General features: G+C 44.1%; 1 pseudogene; it reads right to left on the reverse strand.

Moving 5' to 3' along the window:
* Positions 1 to 1116: 1116 nt before the first annotated feature.
* LOC127924352 (N-acylneuraminate cytidylyltransferase-like) overlaps positions 1117 to 17647 on the reverse strand; it is a 33878-nt pseudogene continuing 17347 nt past the window's right edge.

The following is a 17647-nucleotide window of genomic DNA, read 5'->3' on the forward strand; positions in this document are numbered from 1 at the left end:
CATGGTTGAGCGTGAAAAACCCAGCAGCATTGCAGTTCTCAATACAAACCGGTCCTCTTGGCAGCTACTACCAGAGCCTGTTCAAGGGCACGTAAATATTTTATCTTACCCATTCACCCTCTGAAAGGCACACACACACAATCCATGTCTCAAGGCTTAAAAACTTTTGAACCTATTTCTTCCTTTCATCTACACGGATGGATTTAACAAGTGACATCAATAAGGGATCATAGCTTTCACCTGGTCAGTCTATGTCAAAGAGAGAGCAGGTGTTCATAATGTTTTGTACACTCAGTGTATATACTTCATTTAATTAAAACTAAGACAATTAAAAAGTACTGACTGTATTTGTCAACACAACCTGTAGTAATATAAAAACAAACTACACTGACCTGACAACCTGTAAAAAACATTTCAGCCTGAGCCAAGTACATGAAAGTGAGTAAATATACTTCTTTCTAGAACTCCAGATAAAGTAGAGAGATGTCAATAACCTTTATTGTCACTTTGCCTAATGTTTGGCCCAGGCACGAGTTCAGAGGGTTTGTCTGATTGATAGAATGCAGTTTAGAACACAATATCCTTACTGCTCTCTTGTCAAGTCCTTTTTTTACATGACAATGAATGACAAGGGGATGTTCTCAATTGCATATTCCTCGAGTCCTTGTCTCCTTCTCAAAAACCATTGAAGGAGAAGGTCAGAGGGAAGAGAAGGAGACGGGGAGAGTGGGTGCGAGGAGTGTGCAATTGAGAATGCAACTCTTCCAGTTTACATGTGAAGTTTAGAATGAGTGTTTTTTGGCAGGAAATGATTATTCTTGGTTAAAAAAAACACTCCAGGTCATGAATGTCTAAAACTAGATAGAAAGGATGTAGAAATTATAATGGATCTATATATTTAAAAATATCTGCACTTTTTCTGGCCCAGAAATTGATTTGGACAAACAAATCAATCCCCAAAAAATCTGTTTGGCCCTCAAGCAAAAAAGTTTGCCCATGCCTACTTTAGAACACATTCTCAGAACAGATCTCTGTGACAGTTCAGAACAGATCTCTGTGACTTTCAGAACAGAGAACACATCTACAGTTAGAGAACACATTTAGTTCAGGACAGATCTCTGTGACTTTAGAACACATTCTACAGTTCAGAACAGATCTCTGTGACTTTAGAACACATTCTAGAGTTTAAAATGGAAATCTGTGACTTTAGAACACATTCTAGAGTTTAGAATGTATTTCTGTGGATGCGGTCCTGTTCCATCTGAGACTTGGCCTTCTTCTTGAGCAGCAGGATGTGTTCAGAAAACTCCTCACAGCCCCCAGGCCTGCAGCACTGTGGCAGGAGTATTTAGCAGCGTTGATCGCCACCACTGGGGCGTCCCGGGGTACTGCACTCAGCCCAGCCAGGTTCAGACAGTCAACATCTGGTGCATCATTACCTGTAGGAGGGAGAGATTGAGGGATGAAATGGAGGTGTGAGATTCATTTGTATTTTATTTCAAATCTATTTAAGTGTCCATACGGTGGTTATGGAAGTATTTTAAGAATGAGCTGATCTTGGACTACGTCTTGGAATACGTTTTATTTAGGAGGAATAGGCCTGAGTTCTGGACACCTACAGAGCTGCGTTGTGGCGGCGGGTGGGGGACAGTACTTATCGAAGGTAAATCTGAACCACTTTCAGTTCAACTCTTTTATGCCTGAATGTACGCAAAAATTAAGAGAATTCAATGTTTAGACTTAATGCATCTTAAAAATATTGATATTGCATTTATCCATGAATCTCATTTGCGAGTAGGGAATATTCATCGCTTACAGGACAAGGTGTATAACGTTGCTGCTTCGACTAGTGGAGTCTCTAAGTCCAAAGGCGTTGTTATTTTGATTAAAACTAATATAACTTTATTTATCGAAAAGACTAGCGAGGATACTTCAGGCCGCTTAGCTTCCATTTACACGTCTATGGCAAGAAAGTAGCATTTGTGTCCATCTCTGCACCCGCTGTTTTTGAGGACAGCTTTTTCGCTGGGCTTACCAATAAATTGTTATCACTTTCAGAGTATGAATTGGTCATAGGGGCAGATATGAATGCAGCTTTCGATCTCAACCTTGATAGATTCACACATTAGTGTGGATGACTAAAGCATCATTAGTGTTGAATGGAATGACGGAACATCTCAGTATCTCTGTGTGGCGAGTTCAGAATCCGGGCATCAAAGATTATACCTGTTCTTCTGCATATCACAAATCATACTCTAGAATTGATTGTTTTCTATTCTCTAAGTATGTGGGTCATGCCAATATAAATATTGCCTGCAATGCTTTCAGATCATGATCCCCTGGTTACCCAAGTGGATGTGAGCTTTAAGGTGAATAAAACAAAACGTTGGCATTTTAATATGACCCTTCTTCAAAACGAATTGTCTGTGGCTGAATTTCAATTTGCATTCTTAGAAAAAAACACAAGGACTCTGTAGAGGACCCCAGGTCCATGGATGGCTACTACAGGGCTTATCACAGACTTTACATCTTATGCATCTCACCTCAATAAAGCCAGGAATCACAGAATCAAGTTATTGGAGAAAACATTTAAAATCACTTCAACAAAACCTGAAAAGGAATTACTCAAATAATGTCAGCAATGATTTGAGGGTGGTTAAACAAGGAGGAGAGCAGTGTTCATCATGCATAGAGTGAGGCAGAACTATCATTTTAAAGGGAGCAAACCAAGCAGGTTTCTAGCATTAAAATTGAAACAAAGTGAATCTTGTACTTCTATAGAATCTATTCAATCCCTGGTTAAAGGCTTACTTTCTGATCCACAGGAAAGTAATGCAACATTTCAGTCTTTTTACCAGGAGTTATATACATCTTTATCCAGGTTGAACCAGACAAATTTAGTTTTTAGATCATCTTGATTTGCTCGTATTGGAGGAGAAGCAATCTGTGGATCTGGGCCGAACCATCTCATTAGAGGAACTGGATTCAGCACTGAAAGGTGCTAAAAAGGGGAAACCACCTGTCCCGGATGGCATTCCCCCTGAGCTGTTACTACAAATCACCTGGCCCGGATGGCATTCCACCTGAGCTGTTACTACAAATCACCTGGCCCAGATGGCATTCCACCTGAGCTGTTACAACAAACACCTGTCCCGGATGGCATTCCACCTGAACTGTTACTACAAAACACATGTCCCGGATGGCATTCCACCTGAACTGTTACTACAAAACACCTGTCCCGGATGGCATTCCACCTGAGCTGTTACTACAAAACACCTGTCCCGGATGGCATTCCACCTGAACTGTTACTACAAAACACCTGTCCCGGATGGCATTCCACCTGAACTGTTACTACAAAACACCTGTCCCGGATGGCATTCCACCTGAACTGTTACTACAAATCACCTGTCCCGGATCGCATTCCACCTGAGCTGTTACTACAAAACACCTGTCCCGGATGGCATTCCACCTGAACTGTTACTACAAAACACCTGTCCCGGATGGCATTCCACCTGAACTGTTACTACAAATCACCTGTCCCGGATCGCATTCCACCTGAGCTGTTACTACAAATCACCTGGCCCGGATGGCATTCAACCTGAACTGTTACTACAAAACACCTGTCCCTGATGGCATTCCACCTGAGCTGTTACTACAAATCACCTGTCCCTGATGGCATTCCACCTGAACTGTTACTACAAATCACCTGGCCCGGATGGCATTCCACCTGAGCTGTTACTACAAATCACCTGGCCCGAATGGCATTCCACCTGAGCTGTTACTACAAATCACCTGGCCCGGATGGCATTCCACCTGAACTGTTACTACAAACACCTGGCCCGGATGGCATTCCACCTGGACTGTTACTACAAATCACCTGTCCCTGATGGCATTCCACCTGAGCTGTTACTACAAATCACCTGTCCCTGATGGCATTTCACCTGGACTGTTACTACAAAACACCTGTCCCGGATGGCATTCCACCTGAGCTGTTACTACAAAACACCTGGCCCGGATGGCATTCCACCTGAGCTGTTACTACAAAACACCTGTCCCTGATGGCATTCCACCTGAGCTGTTACTACAAAACACCTGTCCCGGATGGCATTCCACCTGAGCTGTTACTACAAAACACCTGTCCCGGATGGTATTCCATCTGAGCTGTTACTACAAATCACCTGTCCCTGATGGCATTTCACCTGGACTGTTACTACAAAACACCTGTCCCTGATGGCATTCCACCTGAGCTGTTACTACAAATCACCTGTCCCTGATGGCATTCCACCTGAGCTGTTACAACAAACCGCCTGGCCCGGATGGCATTCCACCTGAGCTGTTACAACAAAACACCTGGCCCGGATGGCATTCCACCTGAGCTGTTACTACAAATCACCTGTCCCTGATGGCATTTCACCTGGACTGTTACTACAAAACACCTGGCCCGGATGGCATTCCACCTGAGCTGTTACAACAAAATCACCTGGCCCGGATGGCATTCCACCTGAGCTGTTACTACAAATCACCTGTCCCTGATGGCATTTCACCTGGACTGTTACTACAAAACACCTGTCCCGGATGGCATTCCACCTGAGCTGTTACTACAAACCACCTGTCCCTGATGGCATTTCACCTGGACTGTTACTACAAAACACCTGTCCCGGATGGCATTCCACCTGAGCTGTTACTACAAAACACCTGGCCCGGATGGCATTCCACCTGAGCTGTTACAACAAATCACCTGGCCCGGATGGCATTCCACCTGAGCTGTTACTACAAATCACCTGTCCCTGATGGCATTCCATCTGAGCTGTTACTACAAATCACCTGGCCCGGATGGCATTCCACCTGAGCTGTTACTACAAATCACCTGGCCCGGATGGCATTCCACCTGAGCTGTTACTACAAAGTACCTGTCCCGGATGGCATTCCACCTGAGCTGTTACTACAAAGCACCTGTCCCGGATGGCATTCCACCTGAGCTGTTACTACAAATCACCTGTCCCTGATGGCATTCCACCTAGACTGTTACTACAAATCACCTGTCCCTGATGGCATTCCACCTGAGCTGTTACAACAAATCACCTGTCCCGGATGGCATTCCACCTGAGCTGTTACTACAAAGTACCTGTCCCTGATGGCATTCCACCTGGACTGTTACTACAAATCACCTGTCCCTGATGGCATTCCACCTGAGCTGTTACTACAAATCACCTGTCCCGGATGGCATTCCACCTGAGCTGTTACTACAAATCACCTGTCCCGGATGGCATTCCACCTGAGCTGTTACTACAAATCACCTGGCCCGGATGGCATTCCACCTGAGCTGTTACTACAAAGTACCTGTCCCTGATGGCATTCCACCTGGACTGTTACTACAAATCACCTGTCCCTGATGGCATTCCACCTGAGCTGTTACAACAAATCACCTGTCCCGGATGGCATTCCACCTGAACTGTTACTACAAATCACCTGTCCCGGATGGCATTCCACCTGAGCTGTTACTACAAATCACCTGGCCCGGATGGCATTCCACCTGAGCTGTTACTACAAAGTACCTGTCCCGGATGGCATTCCACCTGAGCTGTTACTACAAAGCACCTGTCCCGGATGGCATTCCACCTGAGCTGTTACTACAAAGTACCTGTCCCTGATGGCATTCCACCTGGACTGTTACTACAAATCACCTGTCCCTGATGGCATTCCACCTGAGCTGTTACAACAAATCACCTGTCCCGGATGGCATTCCACCTGAACTGTTACTACAAATAACCTGTCCCGGATGGCATTCCACCTGAGCTGTTACTACAAATTACCTGGCCCGGATGGCATTCCACCTGAGCTGTTACTACAAAACACCTGGCCCGGATGGCATTCCACCTGAACTGTTACTACAAATCACCTGGCCCGGATGGCATTCCACCTGAGCTGTTACTACAAATCACCTGTCCCGGATGGCATTCCACCTGAACTGTTACTACAAATCAGCTGTCCCGGATCGCATTCCACCTGAGCTGTTACAACAAAATCACCTGTCCCGGATGGCATTCCACCTGAACTGTTACTACAAATCACCTGTCCCGGATCGCATTCCACCTGAACTGTTACTACAAATCACCTGTCCCGGATGGCATTCCACCTGAGCTGTTACTACAAATCACCTGGCCCAGATGGCATTCCACCTGAGCTGTTACAACAAAATACCTGTCCCGGATGGCATTCCACCTGAACTGTTACTACAAATCACCTGTCCCGGATCGCATTCCACCTGAGCTGTTACTACAAATCACCTGGCCCAGATGGCATTCCACCTGAGCTGTTACAACAAAATACCTGTCCCGGATCGCATTCCACCTGAGCTGTTACTACCAATCACCTGGCCGGGATGGCATTCCACCTGAACTGTTACTACAAATTACCTGGCCCGGATGGCATTCCACCTGGACTGTTACTACAAAACACCTGTCCCGGACCGCATTCCACCTGGACTGTTACAACAAATCACCTGTCCCGGTTGGCATTCCACCTGAACTGTTACTACAAAGCACCTGTCCCGGATCGCATTCCACCTGAACTGTTACTACAAATCACCTGTCCCGGATGGCATTCCACCTGAACTGTTCCTACAAATCACCTGTCCCGGATGGCATTCCACCTAAGCTGTTACTACATTTTGGGGGAATTTTAGGACCAGTATTATTGGAGTAAATTCATTAGGCCATTGACAGGTTTTTTCTTCATGAGCATACTAACTCTGCATTAATCTCTCTACTGCCAAGGAAAGGGAACGATCACACAGACTGTGCAAATTATCGTCCGATATATTTAATTAATTTGGACCAAAAATTGTATTGAAAAGTATTTGGATAAGTTGATACACATGGACCAGTCAGGTTTTGTGAAAGGTCTCCTTGCAGCTGACAATGTCAGACGATGAATGCATGTAATACATGAAGCACAACAGCTGGACACGCCGTGTGCTGTGCTCTCTAGATGCTGAGAAGGCTTTGACAGGCTTGATTGGCAGTACTTGTGGGCTGTTTTGGAGAAATTTGGTTTGGGAAAGAATTTTATTGATATGGTTTGTGTGTTATATACTAACACTGTTGCCATGGTTTCTACTAATGGCGTACACAAGTCCATTCCCTATTTTTCAGGGATGTAGACAAGGAGACGGCCTATCCCCAACGTTATTCATTTAGTCGCTAGAGCCTTTAGCCCAACATCTACGGCAGAATGTAGTGGGGCTTCTCCTATACTGATTACATCCTCCTCTCATACCATATGCAGACGATATTCTCTATCAAAAATTCAATCTCCTCTTTATTATCCACATTTGAAGAATTCAAATTGCTGTCCGGGTATAAAATAAATTGGACAAAATCAGCATTAATGTTACTGAATGAAGCGGCCAAAAAAAGTTTCACTTCCCTCAACAATTCCTATGAAAACACAGCTCATGTATTTGGGTATTAGTATACAAACACCAAACATGGTCTGGTGAAGTTTAATTATGACAAGATGAACGAGAAGGAAGGAAGGAAGTTTAATTGGATTTAACAGTTTGGGAGAAGTTGTCTGCTTCTTTACAAACTAGGGGCAGCTTCCATAAAGATGAATGTATTTCTACGTATTAGTTTCCTGAGCATGATGATCCCACTCCCTCCACCTGTAGACTATTGGGGAAGGGTTGATAAACGTATGATGATCCCACTCCCTCCACCTGTAGACTATTGGGGAAGGGTTGATAATCGTATGATGATCCCACTCCCTCCACCTGTAGACTATTGGGGAAGGGTTGATAATCGTATGATGATCCCACTCCCTCCACCTGTAGACTATTGGGGAAGGGTTGATAATCGTATGATGATCCCACTCCCTCCACCTGTAGACTATTGGGGAAGGGTTGATAATCGTATGATGATCCTGATCCCTCCACCTGTAGACTATTGAGGAAGGGTTGATAATCGTATGATGATCCCGATCCCTCCACCTGTAGACTATTGGGGAAGGGTTGATAATCGTATGATGATCCCACTCCCTCCACCTGTAGACTATTGGGGAAGGGTTGATAATCGTATGATGATCCCACTCCCTCCACCTGTAGACTATTGGGGAAGGGTTGATAATCGTATGATGATCCCACTCCCTCCACCTGTAGACTATTGGGGAAGGGTTGATAATCGTATGATGATCCCACTCCCTCCACCTGTAGACTATTGGGGAAGGATTGATAATCGTATGATGATCCCACTCCCTCCACCTGTAGACTATTGGGGAAGGATTTATTGGGGAAGGCTTGATAAACATATACGGAAATACCTTTGGAATGGCAAACATCCAAAGATTGGGTTTAAGGTGTAACAATGACAGAAGTGTCATGGTGGACTTGCATTACCAAATGTTTTGTATTTACCACCAGTCTTTCCAGTTACACCCACTTAGATCATGGTTTGATCAGTCTACATCAGTCTTTCCAGTTACACCCACTTAGATCATGGTTTGATCAGTCTACATCAGTCTTTCCAGTTACGCCCACTTAGATCATGGTTTGATCAGTCTACATCAGTCTTTCCAGTTACACCCACTTAGATCATGGTTTGATCAGTCTTTCCAGTGGACGCCCACTTAGATCATGGTTTGATATTTACCACCAGTCTTTCCAGTTACACCCACTTAGATCATGGTTTGATCAGTCTACATCAGTCTTTCCAGTTACACCCACTTAGATCATGGTTTGATCAGTCTACATCAGTCTTTCCAGTTACGCCCACTTAGATCATGGTTTGATCAGTCTACATCAGTCTTTCCAGTTACACCCACTTAGATCATGGTTTGATCAGTCTTTCCAGTTACGCCCACTTAGATCATGGTTTGATCAGTCTACATCAGTCTTTCCAGTTACGCCCACTTAGATCATGGTTTGATCAGTCTACATCAGTCTCTTGGAGAACTATTGAGGAAGAACTTGTTTCACCTACTAGATTGCAAGATGAGTTATTCTCTGGTATATCTAATAAGAAATGCATGTTGTATTTTGGTCCGATCATTTCTAATACAATAGAGAATTTTAGGAAGGTTGATGGGCGTAGATGGTAACTGGTAATGGCATCTCCTATGGCATAACTAGGCAAGTCAGTTAAGAACAAATTCTCATTGTCAATGACGGCCTAGGAACAGTGGGTTGTTCGGGGGAAGAACGACAGATTTTGACCTTGTCAGCTCGGGGATTCGATCTTGCAACCTTTCAGTTACAAGTCCAACGCTCTAACCACTAGGCTACCTGCCACCCCAATATACCAGGCGGTGTCAGAGGAAGGCCCTAAACATTGTCATAGACTCCAGCCACCCCAGTCATAGACTGTTCTCTCTGCTACCGCATGGCAAGCGGTACTGGAGCGCCAAGTCTGGGTCCAAGAGGCTTCGAAACAGCTTCAACCCCCAAACCATAACACTCCTGAACATCTAATCAAATGGCTACCCAGACTATTTGCATTGCCCCCCCTCTCTTTTACACTGCTGCTACTCTCTGATATTATCTATGCATAGTCACTTTAATAACTCTACCTACATGTACATATTACCTCGACTAACCAGTTCCCTGCACATTGACTCTGTACCGGTACCCCCTGTATATAGCCTCGCTATTGTTATTTTACTGCTGCTCTTTAATTATTTGTTACTTTGATTAATTATTCTTATTTTTATGTATTATAACTGCATAGTTGGTTACGGGCGTGTATGTAATAATTTCACTGTAAGGTTACACTTGTTGTATTCGGAGCATGTGACAAAAGAACATTTGATTTGATTTCCATCTCAGAAGGGCTCCAAATAAAGACCTTCATACGTTTTGATTGACATGAACACAAAAGTAGTACTCAAAATAGAACGTTAAGATTCCACTATATTACAAACTGTACTATAAAACTAAAATGAATTAGTAATAGTAGTACTATTTGTAGTAGTAGCAGTTGTAGCAGTAGTAGTAGTAGTAGTAGTAGTCGTAGTAAATTGTTAAATGAAAAGAACAGTGTGTTTACCCATATAGGCGACCTCCTTCCAGTCCAGATCCCTGTCGTCCATCATGGCTATGATCTCACCCTGGATGTCCTTGCCCAGCTGCCTGACCTCGCAGCCTGTCCTCTGGGATAGATTGTCAGCCAGGGCCTTGGTCACAGGGTCCTCACCGGACGAGATCAAGATCACCTGGAGGAGACAGAAAAAAACAAATGTCTATGCTCTGTGTTTTGTATGGAAGCTCTGTGTTTTGTATGGAAGCTCTGTGTTTTGTATGGGAGCTCTGTTTTGTATGGAAGCTCTGTTTTGTATGGGAGCTCTGTTTTGTATGGGAGCTCTGTTTTGTATGGGAGCTCTGTTTTGTATGGGAGCTCTGTTTTGTATGGGAGCTCTGTTTTGTATGGGAGCTCTGTTTTGTATGGGAGCTCTGTTTTGTATGGAAGCTCTGTTCTGTATGGAAGCTCTGTTCTATGTATTGTACAGACTGAGTGTAAGGAGGAAATATCAGTTCATATTCAGTTCAGAGTGATTAACACAATGTTTAACATACAGTATTTAGAGTTCTGTAATACAAATCATTCCCAGTGTTCTGTTTGTGACATTCAAGGTGCAGGTTGATGGTCACTAGACTTGATAGTGAATGTTATGGATTATTGTCTTATCTGTTGATAGTGATTGACACCAGACTGGATGTACAAGGTCTGAGGACACACTGATTATTCACTGTTGTATTGAATTGACATTGTGTGTGAACTCGGTTGATTCTGTAGCAGCTGGAGAAGTCACTGCCTTTTGTTTTGTCTTCCTACAAGCCTCTGGGCTGGTGTTTATCTGGTGCTGTCTGATTAGGATATAAAGGGTCTGTCTCCAAGAGGCTGGTGTTTACAGAACATTTGGTGCTGTCTGATTAGGATATAAAGGGTCTGTCTCCAAGAGGCTGGTGTTTACAGAACATTTGGTGCTGTCTGATTAGGATATAAAGGGTCTGTCTCCAAGAGGCTGGTGTTTATCTGGTGCTGTCTGATTAGGATATAAAGGGTCTGTCTCCAAGAGGCTGGTGTTTATCTGGTGCTGTCTGATTAGGATATAAAGGGTCTGTCTCCAAGAGGCTGGTGTTTATCTGGTGCTGTCTGATTAGGATATAAAGGGTCTGTCTCCAAGAGGCTGGTGTTTATCTGGTGCTGTCTGATTAGGATATAAAGGGTCTGTCTCCAAGAGGCTGGTGTTTATCTGGTGCTGTCTGATTAGGATATAAAGGGCCTGTCTCCAAGAGGCTGGTGTTTATCTGGTGCTGTCTGATTAGGATATAAAGGGTCTGTCTCCAAGAGGCTGGTGTTTATCTGGTGCTGTCTGATTAGGATATAAAGGGTCTGTCTCCAAGAGGCTGGTGTTTATCTGGTGCTGTCTGATTAGGATATAAAGGGTCTGTCTCCAAGAGGCTGGTGTTTACAGAACATTTGGTGCTGTCTGATTAGGATATAAAGGGCCTGTCTCCAAGAGGCTGGTGTTTATCTGGTGCTGTCTGATTAGGATATAAAGGGTCTGTCTCCAAGAGGCTGGTGTTTATCTGGTGCTGTCTGATTAGGATATAAAGGGCCTGTCTCCAAGAGGCTGGTGTTTACAGAACATTTGGTGCTGTCTGATTAGGATATAAAGGGCCTGTCTCCAAGAGGCTGGTGTTTATCTGGTGCTGTCTGATTAGGATATAAAGGGCCTGTCTCCAAGAGGCTGGTGTTTACAGAACATTTGGTGCTGTCTGATTAGGATATAAAGGGTCTGTCTCCAAGAGGCTGGTGTTTATAGAACATTTGGTGCTGTCTGAGGGCCTTAGGACATTAATAGGGTCTGTCTCCAAGAGGCTGGTGTTTACAGAACATTTGGTAGTCTGATTAGATATAAAGGGTCTGTCTCCAAGAGGCTGGTGTTTTATTAATATAAAGGGCCTGTTTGTACAACTGGACTGTCTGATTAGGATATAAAGACATTCTGTCATTACCCTGTTGCAACTTGTAATAAACCAGAAATATTTTTGATTGACTGCTCTCCTTTTTGTTCACCTGTAAATTCATATTACACCATAGACATTACAACATAGACATTACAACATAGACATTACAACATAGACATTACAACATAGACATTACAACATAGACATTACAACATAGACATTACAACATAGACATTACACCATAGACATTACACCATAGACATTACAACATAGACATTACAACATAGACATTACAACATAGACATTACAACATAGACATTACAACATAGACATTACAACATAGACATTACACCATAGACATTACAACATAGACATTACAACATAGACATTACAACATAGACATTACAACATAGACATTGTAGACATTACAACATAGACATTGTAGACATTACACATAGACATTACAACATAGACATTACAACATAGACATTACAATTACAATAGACATTACAACTGACATTACAACATGACATTACAACATAGACATTATCATTACACCATAGACATTACAACTAGACATTACAACTAGACATTACACCATAGACATTACAACATAGACATTACAACATAGACATTACAATGTAGACAGTATCTAGTACCTCCACATAGACATTACCTCTCTCAACATGTGTGTGTGACATTACAACATAGACATATACAACATGACATCACCTCTAGCAGTGTGTGTGTTCTATAGACATTATCTGTCTCTCTGCATTACTATATGACAGTATCAACACTCCCTCTCTCTGCTGACAGTGACATTGTGTTCTATATGTACAGTATCTGTACCTCCACTACCCTAGACATTCTCTGCAGTGTGTGTGTTCTAATATGTACAGTATCTGTAAATCCACTCCCCCTCTCTGCAGTGTGTGTGTTCTATATGTACAGTATCTGTACCTCCACTCCCTCTCTCTGCAGTGTGTGTGTTCTATATGTACAGTATCTGTACCTCCACTCCCTCTCTCTGCAGTGTGTGTGTTCTATATGTACAGTATCTGTACCTCCACTCCCTACTCTCTGCAGTGTGTGTGTTCTATATGTACAGTATCTGTACCTCCACTCCCTCTCTCTGCAGTGTGTGTGTTCTATATGTACAGTATCTGTACCTCCACTCCCTCTCTCTGCAGTGTGTGTGTTCTATATGTACAGTATCTGTACCTCCACTCCCTCTCTCTGCAGTGTGTGTGTTCTATATGTACAGTATCTGTACCTCCACCCCCTCTCTGCAGTGTGTGTGTTCTATATGTACAGTATCTGTACCTCCACTCCCTCTCTCTGCAGTGTGTGTGTTCTATATGTACAGTATCTGTACCTCCACTCCCTCTCTCTGCAGTGTGTGTGTTCTATATGTACAGTATCTGTACCTCCACTCCCTCTCTCTGCAGTGTGTGTGTTCTATATGTACAGTATCTGTACCTCCACTCCCTCTCTCTGCAGTGTGTGTGTTCTATATGTACAGTATCTGTACCTCCACTCCCTCTCTCTGCAGTGTGTGTGTTCTATATGTACAGTATCTGTACCTCCACTCCCTCTCTCTGCAGTGTGTGTGTTCTATATGTACAGTATCTGTACCTCCACTCCCTCTCTCTGCAGTGTGTGTGTTCTATATGTACAGTATCTGTACCTCCACTCCCTCTCTCTGCAGTGTGTGTGTTCTATATGTACAGTATCTGTACCTCCACTCCCTCTCTCTGCAGTGTGTGTGTTCTATATGTACAGTATCTGTACCTCCACTCCCTCTCTCTGCAGTGTGTGTGTTCTATATGTACAGTATCTGTACCTCCACTCCCTCTCTCTGCAGTGTGTGTGTTCTATATGTACAGTATCTGTACCTCCACTCCCTCTCTCTGCAGTGTGTGTGTTCTATATGTACAGTATCTGTACCTCCACTCCCTCTCTCTGCAGTGTGTGTGTTCTATATGTACAGTATCTGTACCTCCACTCCCCTCTCTCTGCAGTGTGTGTGTTCTATATGTACAGTATCTGTACCTCCACTCCCTCTCTCTGCAGTGTGTGTGTTCTATATGTACAGTATCTGTACCTCCACTCCCTCTCTCTGCAGTGTGTGTGTTCTATATGTACAGTATCTGTACCTCCACTCCCTCTCTCTGCAGTGTGTGTGTTCTATATGTACAGTATCTGTACCTCCACTCCCTCTCTTTGCAGTGTGTGTGTTCTATATGTACAGTATCTGTACCTCCACTCCCTCTCTCTGCAGTGTGTGTGTTCTATATGTACAGTATCTGTACCTCCACTCCCTCTCTCTGCAGTGTGTGTGTTCTATATGTACAGTATCTGTACCTCCACTCCCTCTGCAGTGTGTGTGTTCTGCAGTGTGTGTGTTCTATATGTACAGTATCTGTACCTCCACTCCCTCTCTCTGCAGTGTGTGTGTTCTATATGTACAGTATCTGTACCTCCACTCCCTCTCTCTGCAGTGTGTGTGTTCTATATGTACAGTATCTGTACCTCCACTCCCTCTCTCTGCAGTGTGTGTGTTCTATATGTACAGTATCTGTACCTCCACTCCCTCTCTCTGCAGTGTGTGTGTTCTATATGTACAGTATCTGTACCTCCACTCCCTCTCTCTGCAGTGTGTGTGTTCTATATGTACAGTATCTGTACCTCCACTCCCTCTCTCTGCAGTGTGTGTGTTCTATATGTACAGTATCTGTACCTCCACTCCCTCTCTCTGCAGTGTGTGTGTTCTATATGTACAGTATCTGTACCTCCACTCCCTCTCTCTGCAGTGTGTGTGTTCTATATGTTCAGTATCTGTACCTCCACTCCCTCTCTCTCTGCAGTGTGTGTGTTCTATATGTACAGTATCTGTACCTCCACTCCCTCTCTCTGCAGTGTGTGTGTTCTATATGTACAGTATCTGTACCTCCACTCCCTCTCTCTGCAGTGTGTGTGTTCTATATGTACAGTATCTGTACCTCCACTCCCTCTCTCTGCAGTGTGTGTGTTCTATATGTACAGTATCTGTACCTCCACTCCCTCTCTCTGCAGTGTGTGTGTTCTATATGTACAGTATCTGTACCTCCACTCCCTCTCTCTGCAGTGTGTGTGTTCTATATGTACAGTATCTGTACCTCCACTCCCTCTCTCTGCAGTGTGTGTGTTCTATATGTACAGTATCTGTACCTCCACTCCCTCTCTCTGCAGTGTGTGTGTTCTATATGTACAGTATCTGTACCTCCACTCCCTCTCTCTCTGCAGTGTGTGTGTTCTATATGTACAGTATCTGTACCTCCACTCCCTCTCTCTGCAGTGTGTGTGTTCTATATGTACAGTATCTGTACCTCCACTCCCTCTCTCTGCAGTGTGTGTGTTCTATATGTACAGTATCTGTACCTCCACTCCCTCTCTCTGCAGTGTGTGTGTTCTATATGTACAGTATCTGTACCTCCACTCCCTCTCTCTGCAGTGTGTGTGTTCTATATGTACAGTATCTGTACCTCCACTCCCTCTCTCTGCAGTGTGTGTGTTCTATATGTACAGTATCTGTACCTCCACTCCCTCTCTCTGCAGTGTGTGTGTTCTATATGTACAGTATCTGTACCTCCACTCCCCTCTCTCTGCAGTGTGTGTGTTCTATATGTACAGTATCTGTACCTCCACTCCCTCTCTCTGCAGTGTGTGTGTTCTATATGTACAGTATCTGTACCTCCACTCCCTCTCTCTGCAGTGTGTGTGTTCTATATGTACAGTATCTGTACCTCCACTCCCTCTCTCTGCAGTGTGTGTGTTCTATATGTACAGTATCTGTACCTCCACTCCCTCTCTCTGCAGTGTGTGTGTTCTATATGTACAGTATCTGTACCTCCACTCCCTCTCTCTGCAGTGTGTGTGTTCTATATGTACAGTATCTGTACCTCCACTCCCTCTCTCTGCAGTGTGTGTGTTCTATATGTACAGTATCTGTACCTCCACTCCCTCTCTCTCTGCAGTGTGTGTGTTCTATATGTACAGTATCTGTACCTCCACTCCCTCTCTCTGCAGTGTGTGTGTTCTATATGTACAGTATCTGTACCCCTCCACTCCCTCTCTCTGCAGTGTGTGTGTTCTATATGTACAGTATCTGTACCTCCACTCCCTCTCTCTGCAGTGTGTGTGTTCTATATGTACAGTATCTGTACCTCCACTCCCTCTCTCTGCAGTGTGTGTGTTCTATATGTACAGTATCTGTACCTCCACTCCCTCTCTCTGCAGTGTGTGTGTTCTATATGTACAGTATCTGTACCTCCACTCCCTCTCTCTGCAGTGTGTGTGTTCTATATGTACAGTATCTGTACCTCCACTCCCTCTCTCTGCAGTGTGTGTGTTCTATATGTACAGTATCTGTACCTCCACTCCCTCTCTCTGCAGTGTGTGTGTTCTATATGTACAGTATCTGCCTACCTCCACTCCCTCTCTCTGCAGTGTGTGTGTTCTATATGTACAGTATCTGTACCTCCACTCCCTCTCTCTGCAGTGTGTGTGTTCTATATGTACAGTATCTGTACCTCCACTCCCTCTCTCTGCAGTGTGTGTGTTCTATATGTACAGTATCTGTACCTCCACTCCCCTCTCTCTGCAGTGTGTGTGTTCTATATGTACAGTATCTGTACCTCCACTCCCTCTCTCTGCAGTGTGTGTGTTCTATATGTACAGTATCTGTACCTCCACTCCCCTCTCTCTGCAGTGTGTGTTCTATATGTACAGTATCTGTACCTCCACTCCCTCTCTCTGCAGTGTGTGTGTTCTATATGTACAGTATCTGTATCTCCACTCCCTCTCTCTGCAGTGTGTGTGTTCTATATGTACAGTATCTGTACCTCCACTCCCTCTCTCTGCAGTGTGTGTTCTATATGTACAGTATCTGTACCTCCACTCCCTCTCTCTGCAGTGTGTGTGTTCTATATGTACAGTATCTGTACCTCCACTCCCTCTCTCTGCAGTGTGTGTTCTATATGTACAGTATCTGTACCTCCACTCCCTCTCTCTGCAGTGTGTGTGTTCTATATGTACAGTATCTGTACCTCCACTCCCTCTCTGCAGTGTGTGTGTGTTCTATATGTACAGTATCTGTACCTCCACTCCCTCTCTCTGCAGTGTGTGTGTTCTATATGTACAGTATCTGTACCTCCACTCCCTCTCTCTGCAGTGTGTGTGTTCTATATGTACAGTATCTGTACCTCCACTCCCTCTCTCTGCAGTGTGTGTGTTCTATATGTACAGTATCTGTACCTCCACTCCCTCTCTCTGCAGTGTGTGTGTTCTATATGTACAGTATCTGTACCTCCACTCCCTCTCTCTGCAGTGTGTGTTCTATATGTACAGTATCTGTACCTCCACTCCCTCTCTCTGCAGTGTGTGTGTTCTATATGTACAGTATCTGTACCTCCACTCCCTCTCTCTGCAGTGTGTGTGTTCTATATGTACAGTATCTGTACCTCCACTCCCTCTCTCTGCAGTGTGTGTGTTCTATATGTACAGTATCTGTACCTCCACTCCCTCTCTCTGAAGTGTGTGTTCTATATGTACAGTATCTGTACCTCCACTCCCTCTCTCTGCAGTGTGTGTGTTCTATATGTACAGTATCTGTACCTCCACTCCCTCTCTCTGCAGTGT

The sequence above is a fragment of the Oncorhynchus keta genome, unplaced genomic scaffold, assembly GCF_023373465.1.
Source record: "Oncorhynchus keta strain PuntledgeMale-10-30-2019 unplaced genomic scaffold, Oket_V2 Un_contig_3970_pilon_pilon, whole genome shotgun sequence".
Taxonomy (NCBI): Eukaryota; Metazoa; Chordata; class Actinopteri; order Salmoniformes; family Salmonidae; genus Oncorhynchus; species Oncorhynchus keta.